This window comes from Geotrypetes seraphini, chromosome 4 (genome assembly GCF_902459505.1).
Source record: "Geotrypetes seraphini chromosome 4, aGeoSer1.1, whole genome shotgun sequence".
NCBI classification, from domain to species: Eukaryota; Metazoa; Chordata; class Amphibia; order Gymnophiona; family Dermophiidae; genus Geotrypetes; species Geotrypetes seraphini.
In genome coordinates this window covers 176,700,795-176,714,309 of record NC_047087.1, presented here as the reverse complement: position 1 = coordinate 176,714,309, position 13,515 = coordinate 176,700,795, and the positions used below count along the sequence as shown (strand labels likewise).

Genomic DNA, 13,515 nt, shown 5'->3' with positions numbered 1-13,515 from the left:
TGATAATCCGCCCTAAAATGCTAAACCATCAGAAACCAGTTCAGCAACAGCATTGAACTTTTGAGGATCTGGGCCTCAGTTTGTAGAAAAGAAATCACTTGTAGAGAACACAGACAAAAGGGAGGGGTACGGGGAAACTCCCTGACAAATCAGTTAAATCTGTTCATAATAAGAAATATCATAATCAAATTGAAGGAATCAAAACAGGTTATTAAACAGAATAAACCTGATATAAACCGTGCTATAGGGAGACAAAGTCTGCACTAAAGGAAGAGGGTACTACTACTAGGGAACCCCGAAAACAAAGTGCGAAACTCATTCAAATAAAACTCTTAGAAAGGCTGGTCAGGAACCAGTCTCACCTGTACTTGTTAAGGCAGACAATCAGCAAACCAGCAATTCCCAGGGTAGGTTCTAGGAATAGAGCATGGATTTACAAGAATGATGATTAGCAGAGGTAAGAGCTTAATCTTTCATTCTTGTACAATCCCACTCTATTCCATCTAGTATTTTTAATATTTGATAAAATATTGCTTTCATTTATCTATTTTATTGCTTTCTCCAATCTTATTATATTGTACACCATTCAGACACTTGTTTTGATAGACGGTATATCAAAAATAAAGAAACTTGAACTTCCTGGACAAATGGGACATATCAAAGCAGTCCCACAGAAAACGGAGGAGGCAAAACCAGCATCCTGCCTGGTCACTACATCAATCCTATAAAACTTGGTAAAAGTATGCAAGGAGGACCATGTAGCAGCCCTGCAAATCTCCTCCAAAGAATGCCGAGCATCTCCTCTGCCCAAGAGAAGGCAACACCGGGGAATGTAATTTTGTAATGTAATTTATTTCTTATATACCGCTAATCCGTTAGGTTCGAAGCGGTTTACATAAAATACATTAGGTCTAATAAAATTATAAATAAGATAGGTACTTAGAAATTCCCTTACTGTCCCGAAGGCTCACAATCTAACTAAAGTACCTTGGGAAAAAACAACAATTAGTAGAATGATAAAAAAGTAAAAATAGAGATGGAGGAAAAAAATAAGATTATAAACATTCTAGCAAGATTACATTAATCTAAGGACTTTGAAAGGTTGAAAAGAGGAGAGATAGGAATAGAAGCAGTAGGGAGGAACCGTTACACAATAGAATTCTGATAAAATTTAAATGATAAAATGAAACAAAATAAGAGGCAAAACAATGAATGAAATTAAAATAATTTAAAAACTGGAAAGAAAGTGACAAATAAAATCAAAACAGTCTAAACAGAAGTCCAGCTTGAAATGACTTCACTGCTTAGGGTGCCATATCTCTGCAGGCGACAGCCGATCTTTGCCAGCATACCGGATGCCTCAGAGAAGAGAGAGAACGAAGATCCAGCAGTCAGACATCCCCAACATGGCTGTCCCACCGGCTGCACGTCACCTCAATCGACCAACCACCATCATCCTCCTCAGTTCAACAGCCAGGGAATCGCTATCATCATCCCCAACACGTCTGCTGCAGGCCATTTCCGACTCCTCGAAATGTCTCTCCAGGCGAGACACTCACGATTGCAGACCAAATCGGTCCTCTCCACAGTGTGACCCGGGCCGAAAATGCTGCAGATCTCTCTCCAGAGGAAGCCGACTTCAGCCGCACCAGCAACCCGTCCTCCCTTGGCAACGACGAAGCCACGGCCTCTCCCCAGCTCCCATCCATGCTGGCGGTTGCCGTGCTGTCAACTGCAGTACTCGAAGGGCAATGACGGTTGGGCGCCGCTTCCCCCTGGTGGAGTTCGCGCCGCTGTGATCGCCAGCAACTGACATGTCTTCTTCCCTCTCTGCTGCCATACCGGGCCTGCCGTGCTGTGCATCTCAAATCTCCATGACTATCTCCGCTGGATCCACTGCTAGCACCCCAATGCCGACCTCCGACCCTGATCACTGGAGAAGGCCACCAAGATCGCTGCATGCGAGCCAAACCACCAAGAAAAAACAGTAGGGTCCAGAATAAAACAATAAGATCAATAAAAAATGAAGAAATTAGAAAAAAAATATTACAGGAAAGAAATGGAGATAATAAAACTAAATTAAATAATAAAAGAAAAAAAAAGGGGGGGTACTGTAACAGCAACCTAACCCGACGCCATCTTGAAAAAAAAAAAAAAAGTGGTCTAGCGAGGCATGTGAAAGGACATGTTTGAGTGAGCTCCAGCAGAGCCTACTAGAATCTTGCTTTTTCATCTGCAGTTTTCATTCTTATTTTGTTCATCCCTGTTACCAACAAGTGTTGTACAATGGCACAATCTAAAATGCAATGCATTGATGCGGCTTTCGTGGCTTTACAATCCACTAAGAGATCTAAACCGAACCTGCCCTCGTCAGTGAAATTGCACCCTGCTAAAGAGCCTGCTAGTTAGACGCTGACGGGCAAATTTGCTGAGATTAAAGAAATGCTTCTAGCAAATCGGCAAGCTCTACAAGACCTGCAGACTGGTGTGCAATCGCAAATGGAGCAGATTCAGTCCTTATGTCAGAAAATGGATAGCCTGGACACTCGTGCAACGATTCTGGAAGGCAAGGCTGGTCTCACCAATTCCCATGCAATGCTGATTTCTCGTCTTCAAGCGGAGGTGGAGGACTTGGCTAACCGTAGTCTGAGGAACAATCTAGGGATACTTGGGATCCCAGAGTCTGTTGAAGCTGATGATCTGATTAGATTGTATGTTAAATTTATACCAGAATTGTTAAATCTAAATTTTGACCCACTGAAGGAAATTGAGCAGGCCCACCAGGTTCCCTCGAATCGCCTGCACAACTTCAAATACCCGCAGCCTATGGTTTTGAAGCTGCAAGTCCTGGATATCCTTAAAATGGCCAAAGCTAAAGCACCATCAAAGTGGCAAGATTTTACCCGAAATGGCAAAATCTACAGCTTTTCGTGGCAAACATTTCTTGGATATGCGACCGGAGCTTAAGTGTTTGAAGGCACAATATGGGCTTTTTTATCATGCTCGCATGCGAGTCGCTCTGAATAATGCCACCAAGAATTTTGATTTTCCAGCAGATCTCCAGACCTATTTCCAACATCAGGGTTTATCTGAGATGCAGACTCAAGTTTCTGCTCCATGACTCCTTGTGGACTCTCATTGCTTTTTCTAAAGTGGTATATATTGGATGGTATCTGGTTTAATATCTTCACCAGTGTCTGTTCCAGTTTCTGTTCTGTTTATGGACATTATGTTTTGAACTTTTTAAAATCATTTATGGTCTCAGGATTTTCTCCTTTATGGCTAATTTGGTTTTTCTAATGAAGATGTTTACCTATTCGTGTTTCCTGTAGGGGTTTCCCTGGATCCCTGATCATGTCTGCTTTACTCCCCATACAAGTTCTTTGGTTCATGGTTTGCTTTGTTTCTATGGCAAACAAAGTTGTTTGCAGTACCTGGATTGTTTTTTTATTTTTACTCTTTTGTTGTCAGACAATGGTATTTTTTTGCCTATCTTGTCTATATATTATTTCTATTTTCAGTATGGCATTGGCTAATGATTTTCAATGTGTTTCTCTGAACATTAATGGTCTAAATAATATGATCAAGCGTAAGAAAATACTCACATATCTTAAGTCTTTGAAACCTACTGTACACTTGCTCTGATTCAAGAAACACATTTAAATTCTAAGGAATCTTTGAAATTACAGAAAGATTGGGTTGGTCAATGTATTTACATTCCTGTGGGGGAAGCGTGGTGGTGGTGTTGCTATATTGATTCATAAAAATGTTGCAATCACTGTTCTCCATCATAAAGCTGACCCCCATGGCAGATGGGTAACTGCTCAAATCTGCATCTGCATCAAATCTGCATCAAATCTATCATGGTAATAGAATTAATTTTGTATTACTGTATGCTCCTAATAAGGAGGATCCACAATTTTTTAAAGAATTGTTTAATTTACCAGAATTACAACATGCAGCTACTTACTCCCCTGAGATATACTCTGAGATTTTGAAACTTAAATATTCTTATAATACTAAGTGTTCAGAGGACTCTGCAGCTTTTGTTTTTAAAGTCTCTGCCAGATGTTATGCTGAAGGTAATAGATCAGGTCACTTATTGGCTTCCTTCTTAAAGTATATTACTGGAATTAGATCATCTTCAGGAGAGATTTTAGCTGACACTGTACAAATATCTGATAAGTTTATTTGATTTTATGAACAATTATACTCTAGTGATCATGTTTCTGCAGCAAGCATTGAGGAATTCCTTCAGGATCTTCCTCATCCAATTCTAAGCCAAGAGAAGCAGGAACTTTTGATGGTTCCAATCTAGAGAGCTGCACGGGAACGGGGATGACGGGAATCCCGCGGGACCCGCAGGTTCCCCCTTCGAGTCACGGGGAACCCGTGGGGATGCCCCCTAGGGTCGCGGGGACCCCTTGGGGATGCCTCCGAGGGTCGCAGGGTTGGATGCGGGGCTCGTCTTCTCCCTACCTGCCCTGTCGCAACACACAGCCAATCTGAATGGAAGTCTTCCACGATTGTCAGCGCTGACATCGGAGGGAGGGCTTAAGCAAAGCCCTCCCTCAGACGTCAGCGCTGACATCGGGAAGACTTCCGTTCCGATCAGCTATGTGCTGCGATCGACAGTGGCCTACCAAAGGGGAGCGGGGAGGGTGGTCCGCCCTGGGTGCAGCCATAGGAGAGGGGGTGCACAGCCAGCCAGGTCCCCTTACCTTTGTGGCACTTCCTCCGACCGACCGACAATAGGCCAGGTCCGACAAACCTCACTGCCCTGTAGCCACGAATCTAAATTACTTTCTTACAGCAGCTTCAATACTCCAGCTGCTGTAAGAAGGTAATTTAGATTCGCGGCTACTGGGCAGGGAGGTTTGTTGGATGGGGCCTGTTCTGATGTCAGTCAGGCGGGGAAGCGCCACAAAGGTAAGGGGCAGGGAGGGAGAAAGGGAGGAAAGGTGGAGTGGAGAGGAAAAGACGCTTAAGGTAAAACTGAGGGGGGAGAAGGACGCTGAAAGCACTGGGGAAGACAAAGGAGTGGAGAAGGACGCTGAAAGCACATGGGGAAGACAGAGGGGGGAGAAGGACGCTGACAGGACATGGGGAAGATGGGGGGGGAGAAGGACGCTGAAAGGAAATGGGGAAGAGAGAGTGGGGAGAAGACGCTGGCAGGGAAGAAGACAGAGGTGCCAGATTATGGGGGGAGCGGAGGGAAGAAGATGGGTACCAGACCAATTTGGAAGGGGGAGAAAGGGAGAGGCATAGTAACAGAGCAAATGGAAGATGCAGAGAGAAGAGAGATAGTGGATGGAAGGAATTGAATGAGAACTTGAGGAAAGCAGAAACCAGGCAACAAAGGTAGGAGAAAAATTCTATTTCTTTTTTTTTTTTTTTTTGCTTTAGGATAAAATAGTATATTAGTTGTGTTGATAAAAATTTATTTAACATTAGAGGCTCTGGTAGAAACCAGTTTACAAAGTATGTATTCTTCCCAATTAATATTTCCAAATTAATAAAGTCTTTTTGCTTATTTGTAAACGGGTTTCTACCAGTACCATAATTCAGTACCATAATTAAATGAAATAACTATTTATGTAGTTTATAGGGACGGGTGGGGACAGAGGGGATTCCTCGCGGGGACGGGTGGGATTTCTGTCCCCGCGCAACTCTCTATTCCAATCACTAAAGAGGAGGTTGAAGATGCCCTTATGCATATGCAATTGCATAAGTCGCCTGGGGGGGATGGATTTCAGGTTATTTTTATCGTAAGTTTTCTACTTTTTTTTTTATTCCCAAATTGTTGCAATTATTTCAAGCAATAATCGAGTGTCCAAATTCTCCATCCACATTTATGGAAGCCTTAATAGAAAAGGTTCCAAAGCCAGATGGAGATCCCACTGATGTTAAAAATTATCATCCTATTTTCTTGATCAATGTAGAAGCAAAGTTATATGCTAAAATTTTGGCTCCTAGATTGGTTAAAGTTCTTGATAGTCTTATTCACCCTGACCAGACAGGCTGCATACCATCACGATTTTCTGCTTTTAACACACTTGCACTTGCTCTTAAAGGCTAAAGGTACTTCTACTCCTATGGCAGCGTTGTTTTTGGATGCAGAGTAGGCCTTCGATAGGGTCGAATGGTCTTATCTGTTCCATGTATTGCGTTGGTTTGGATTCCCTGATCCTTTTATAAATCAAGTCCATGTGCTTTATACATCTCCTTCCGCACATTTGTGGCTTAATTTCAACTAAACTACTGTTTTCAAATTATTTAGGGGTGCCTGTCAAGGATGTCTATTTAATTTGGCTTTGGAACCACTTGCTCTTGCTATCAGGCATGCAAATAACATTCGTGGAATCTTGTTCAGCTCCAAGGAGGTAAAATTATTTTTATATGCGGATGACATGGTTGTTTATCTCTCTGATGTCTCCCATTCACTTTCTGGCTTGACTTCGATTCTTGACAAATTTTCTCTTATTTCTGGTTACAAAGTTAATAGAGAAAAGTCTGATTTCTTACCCCTTAATGTTCACTGTCAGAAGTATGATTGGGCTTCTACCAAAGTTAAATATTTGGGTATTCTATTTTCACCCTCTTTTGAATCCACTATAACTCTGAACCATACTAGGGTGCTAGACTTGATTGATCATCAAGTTCAGAGATGGTCTCCACTCTTCCTCACTTGGTGGGGTCGTCTTGAGACAATCAAAATGATGTTGCTTCCCGTCATCAATTATATCTCTATGATTATTCCCAGTTTTTTTGATCGTACATACTATAAGCTTTTGGAGACCAAATTCTCATTTTTAATGGCAAAATAAACCATCTAAAATTTCCAAATGTCATTTACAACGTAGTAAAATGCATTGGGGGGGTGTCAATTATCCAAATTTATATAATTATCACATGGCTTTCATGCTTTGCCAGTCATGGAATTGGTTTCATCCTTCTTATACTTTTTCGGAACCCAGTTGGATTAGGGCGCCAATCGATCTTACCATTTTCCTTTTTTTCTGTGTTTAGTTGCAAATTACCTTCCCGGATTAAGCACCAACCTATTCTAAAGGATACTATTTGATCTCTTTTGGAATTGGATGTATTGATTAAACTCCATATAAAAGATACTACTTATCAGTCTCTATGGTATAACCCATCCTTTTGTATTGCTCATACAGTCATATACTGGCCTTCATAGTGTAGTAAGGCTATTCTTACACTTGATCAGATTTGGGATAAACAGCTTTTGATATTTAAAGTTTTGCAAGATCGTTTTCAGCTCTTGGATTGTGAGTTTTTTCATTGGCTCCAATTACAACAATGTCTTACCAAGAGTAAATTTCAATTGATATCTGACATACCTCATATATGTAGATACTTCTCTGTGTTAGTGGATCCACGTCATTTGTCTTCCAAGATTTACAAACATCTTCACTCTTATGCTGACTCTCCTCTGCAGGCTCTACAATTTGTATGGGAGCAGGTCCTAGCATCACATTTGATGCCTTCCTAGTAGTCGCTTTTTGGTCTCACTTTTTCAAGACAACCGTGTCAGCGTCTTTGTCTCAGTCATTGTTGTTTATCTCTCATAGAGCTTTATGGACTCCTCAGAAAATGTTTAATATTGGTCAACTGTCCTCTGATGTTTGTTGGCATTGCCATATAGAATGTGGAACACTGATTCATATGCTTTATACTTGTGAAACTTTGCAGACTTTCTGGATCTCAGTTTGGTCTATTGTTTCTCAGATATTCTCTTGTAAGGTTGAGCTCTCCCTACCAATTATTGTTTGGAGAAGCACAACTTTATTAGATTATCTGAGGATCAAGCTAGATTATTTGATATCTTACTAGCTTTGGCTTTTAAAGTTATCCTTAAATACTGGAAAGCTCATTGTGATTTACATGTTTCTATGTGGGAGAATCTCATGTAGTCTGACTCTTAAGTTTGAATTGACAAGTACTCTGTTTACTTCCCGTCATCATAAAGTTTTACATATTTGGTCTTGTTTTCAATATACTTTGGTATTTTTATTCTATGATAATTATGAGAGACATCTCTCCGGTTTCTGTATAATTCTGATAATTGTTTAATTCCAGGTACTGATATGTTGTTTTTGTATCATGGTTTTCTTTGTTTTTTGTTCTGTTTTTCAAAAAAATTTCTTAATAAAGAATATTTTAACACAAAACGCGGTTTGCGAGTGTTTTGCAAGACAAGCAAAACACTCCTGCAAACTTTGACTCGCAAACCGAGCGTTGACTCAATATGTGAGCCCCCACCCCACCCCCAAGAACAAGCTTCCCACCCACCCACAACCTACCCCTAAAACCTTACCTCAAGCAGACACCAGCACGCAGCACCAACCCACAGGACGTGCCAGTGCTAAGAGCCTGCTACTGATCTATGCTGGGCTGCTACGGGGTCTTGAGCACCTGCGCATGCTCAAGGCCTTCTGGCTCCCACTCTCTGAGATGCTCAAGGCACTGCAGCAGCCCAGCATAGATCAGCGGCAGGCGTGGCAGGCTCTTTCAGCACTGGCATGTCCTTTGGGTTGGTGCTGTGTCCACACGAAGTAAGGGGTTTTTTTTGTTTTTGTTTTTTTTGGGGGGGGCATGAAGCCGGTTCCCAATGGTGGAGTGGAAGTGTGCCAGTGGCCTCGGAGGGGGGGGTCTTTTTGGGATGTGGAACAAATCATCCGAGTTCCCTTTACTTTCAATGGGGAAACTCGCTTTGATATACAAGCACTTTGGTTTACGAGCATGCTTCTGGAATGAATTATGCTCGCAAACCAAGATTCCACTATATTAAAGTTTTGTAAGCTGAAGTTCTCAGAAAGAAAAAAAAAGCCCAGTTAGAGAGGGGAAACATGCTGACATGTAAAAAGTTAAAAAAACAAAGGAAAAGCTTATGTTAAGAACTTTCAGGAAATAAAACAAGGTGAGAAAGTTTTCCTAGAAAAATAGGAAGCAGGCCTTTATAGAGAGAACCAAAGAAAGGATGTCTGCTTTCCATATAATTAGGATGCAAATTACATTTAAGGAAGGTTATGTAAAGGCTACAAGGAGAAAAAAGTAAAGTACATAAGGAAAATACTGTCACCTACTGGATTTAGCAATGGCAGATTTAGGATTTAAATGTAAAGTGACGTGATGTATTCCTGGGAAGGAAGTCATGTGATCAACTGTGCCATTGTATTCTATATAATTATTACAATGATGTCACGTATGGCTCTCCCCAGACATGAGAGGATTAATAAACATGAATTTGATTATTATACGGCTTTTATCATGTCTATTTGAATTCACAGAATGGAATCCCATGCCCAGTCATATTGGGAAAGGGAGCCCATTCTATTAATTCTTTTGGCCTCACTGTTCAAGTCTCCCAGCCTGGATTTAACAGAGGTCAAAAATTAGACAACCACACTGTTCCACTATGCAGCCGAACGCTTTCTGGGACAGGGACCATTCCCCGGGATCCAGAGTTAGATGACAGATAATCCGCCTGAAGTTGTCCACCCCTGCCTCATGTGCAACTGAAAGTGCCACGAGGTGGTTTTTTCACCTATCAAAAGAGAAGCTGGGCCTCCATTCGCAAAAAAGCATTCCTGGTGCCCCCTGGCAATCAGCATAAGCCACTTTCGTCAAGGACAACACCACAGAACGCACAGCCTGATTTCGGAGAAGACGCTTAAAGTGGAGAGGCAGCCAAATCGCCTGAAGCTCCAGGCAATTGATCCAGGGGAACCATCGGCCTTGAACTGGACAATCCAGGCAAAGAGTACCCCACAATAAGAGGCTAGCATCTGTCACCAGAATCACCCATTTCTGAGATCTGGCGAGGGAGACCTCTGGACACGGAAGGAAGAAAACCACCAGGCCAGATTTTTCCGAGCCTCCGCTGTCCAGGGGAGCCAGGTATGCAATGGATCTCACTGTGCACTCCAGCAGGAAATAAGCACATCCTGCATTGGGTACAGATGGACCTTGACCCACGGAACCACGTCAATCGTTGCCACCATAGACCCCAGGACCTGGAGGTGCTGCCAGGCAGCCAGGACTGGAGTTTCTAGAAAGTCCCAGAGGTAGGCAGGAGCACCTTACTCTGACCCATGACAAAGCAAATCCCTAGGTATCCCAAGTCCCATGCTGGCCTGAGGTGACCTCTTTCAGAAGCCCATCACCTAGCCTAGGTGTTGAAGGAGCTGAACAATTTTGCGAACCAACAGGCACCCCTTGGCCTCCATCAAAAGAACTGTAATCAAACGTTCAGATACGGGTAAACCAGAACTACGAATGTCCGCAGGTGAGCTGCCAACACTATCATTACCTTGGTGAAGATCCTGGGCACTGTCACCAACCTGAAGGGAAGTGCTCCAAATTGGTAATGCTGCTGCAGAACCTTGGAACGTGTTATGGAAATATGGAAATAGGCCCCTGTCAGGTTCAGAGAAGTTAAGAACTCCTCCAGAGCCACCAAGGTAATCACTGAGTGAACCTGGATAAGGGCAGGAGATAAACAAACAAACATTAACATCCTGAAATGGGGAATTTTGAGGGCCGCATTAACTACCTTGAGGTCCAGGATCAGTATCTAATCTTCAGAGCCTCAGTTGGGTACGATAAAGTATATTGAGTATCTGCCTGAGCCGGAGTCATGATATGGGAACGGGCTTGATAGCCATGAAGCTCAGCAACCTTTGAACTGTTGCCTCCACCCAGGCCGCCTTTTCTAGCTACCCCACCGAGGAGTCCAGAAATAATTCTGTCACACAACTTTGTAACCATCCATAAGAAAATCCAAGACAGGAATGCCGAGAGCTACCCCCGATCTGCAGAAAACAGCCAGAGGCCTGGCGTCAGAACTATTTCTTAGAGGTTGAAGCTTTGGCTTATTGAGAACGCTGCCCCAAGGAGTCCCCATAGTACTGATTGGAACGTCTGAAGGGACAAAAGCTAGGGCGCCTCAGACCTCTAGGAGGCCGGGGCTTATTGTCTGGCATGGACTTGGGTTTACTGTCCTGCAAACTAGCCATAAAGTCATTCAGACCTTTACTGAACAGCAATTGCCCTCTGAAAGGAAGCCTAATCAGGGTTGCCTTGGAGGATGAGTCACCAGACCACCGGCGGATCCACAACATCCTATGCACCAGAAAGGAATACACCAACAGCTTGCTGAACAATCTGAAGATTATCATAAGGCATTCGCCATATAATCCACATCCAAAATCAAAAAGTGAATATCATGATCAGGATAGTATCGAGATCATTGCGGACCTTAGAGTGACAAGCTCCCTTCCACAAAGGAAGAAGCCGCCACCGCTTTCAGCCCAGCAACCGCAGAGTTAAACAAGTATGCGAGGACAAAATCCATTCTATAATCCTGCAAGTCCTTTAGCCCCTCTCCTCCCCAACCCCTTCCTATCACTAGGGTGATAAGTGCGCTTACTGAACTGTGCTACTGAGGAATCTAATTTCAGGGACGCAAAACACTGGTTAAAGGTGTCTATCAGGTAGAGCATGGACATGACTCTAGCGCATCTTAAGGGTCCTCAGGTACCTCCCAGTGGTCTGTGAGCATCTTGGTAATGTCTGGATGATCAGGGAAGGTTGCAGACTGCGGTTTCTCACTACTCATAAGGGAGTATTCTATAGCAACTGACTGTCCATCCTCCAACTTCAACTCATGGAGAGACTCAGATCAAATCGACCAGAGCTGCAGGTTTGAAAAATCTCCACACCATGGGGTCTTCACCTAGATCTGAAAACTCAAGCAGATCGAGATCCTGGAGATCTGCAAGCACTGCAACATCCCCCATTGGTGGTGGTGTAAGCAAAGATATGGTCAGGTCATCCTGGTTGTCCATGTCATCAGCTGGCAAAACATCCTTAGACAACTCAGGGAGATTGGACTTAAGACCCATGTCCTGGGAAGGGAGAACCCATTACCAGCAAGGACGCCGGAGGAGGCACAGAAGGTGCCATTTCCTTAACTAAATAAGCCTGATAGAGCATGTTAATAAATTCTGGGAGAAACCTGTCATCTGAGGCAGCTGCCACCTCCTGAAAATCCCTCTAAGAACTTTTGGAGGACTTGAGCGCCTTTGATGCTGAATCGAGGTTGCGCTTCGCTGGGGCTGCAAGAGCGCTGTCTGCAGGCCCTACCTTTTGGGCTGACCCCGGCTGGAGAGAGCGACAGGACCTCCTTCAGGGGTCGAGGGAACTTGGGCCAACAATTTCTTGTCCCCCTCCTATGTCGTGGAGAATGTGCAACACAGCTGCTCACCAGATAGCTATCCACTGCATGAAGTATCCAAAGTATCCTGTCCTGGGGAGTCCATATGAGTGGCTTTCTTGCAAAAATGAAGCTTGTAGAGGCAAAAAATAGCTTTAAATTCAAATCAGGAAAATCAAAGATAGTTACCATCGTTGCAATTTTCAGAACAAAGCAGCCCAGGAAAAACACAGGGACCCCCAAAACAAAGCGATTTTAGGGGTGGAGGGAACTAACTATCCAAAACTCATTTTTTAATAACTCCCAAAATCGCTGAAACAGACTGTCAGCTCTGTACTCACTGTGCTGGAAGCTGCAGGAAAAAGTTGAAACAGCTTACAGAGAGATTCTCTGGCTCAACAAGCCTTACAATTGCAATGCTGGTCTTCTAACTGCCTCTCTGGCCTGAGTCCCATGGCCAGGGAACTCCACCCTAGAGAGTTGCGCAGGGAAAAAATCCCACCCATCCCCGCCCGTCCCCATCAGGATCCTCTCCGTCCCCACCCGTCCCCGTCATGATCCTCTCCGTCCCCACAAGGAACCTCCATCTCCGCCCGTCCCCATAAAAAGCAGCAATTATTTCTGACAGGATCATCAATTCCACAGTTTCTTTTGCTGTTTTCCTTGTGGAATCTCTTTGGTGGAACCCTTTTTTTGTTTTCAGTTCAGGTAATTAACTTATAAACCCCCTCTTTTACTAAGGCTGAAGTGTCCATTATATTATATGGATGAACCCTTCTTCCAAAGCCTTCCATCCCCGTGGGAGTCCTGTTGGCTAGAGGGGGGTCCCCATGGGAGTACCGTGGGCCAGAGGGGGGTCCCCGTGGGAATCCCGTGGGTTATGGGAGGGATTCCCGCAGGACCCCCACAGGACCCGCGGGATTCCCGCGATCCCCATTCCCGTGCAGACCTCTACTCCACCCTCTGCCACCAACAGAACACACTGCGCACACGACCTGGCAAAGGAATGAGGTCAGCCCCGATCCTGGACATCTCCATGGAGCCACACAGCCTGTGCTCAAATCCACTAGCAGACAAACCTGGGGTGAGCTAACTCCCAAGGGAAGGGTCCCTGAGCCCTAATCCAAAAGTGTAGGCTGTCCAGAGATTGCACTGCCAGTCATCCAACCCCCTGGAAACAGACTTTCCTCAGTCTGCGATCTCCCACAGCCAGAGTTGTCCCCACTGGGAACCTCTACAGCAAGAAGGAGCAAAGTATGAACAAAAAGACTGAC

The 13,515-nt window shown here is 43.9% G+C and overlaps 1 protein-coding gene across 13 annotated transcripts in view; it reads right to left on the bottom strand.

Annotated features, from left to right (window-relative positions):
• Positions 1–13,515, bottom strand: part of CNOT1 (CCR4-NOT transcription complex subunit 1) — a 1,050,915-nt gene that overhangs the window by 527,270 nt on the left and 510,130 nt on the right. The gene's annotated exons all lie outside the window — the stretch shown is intronic.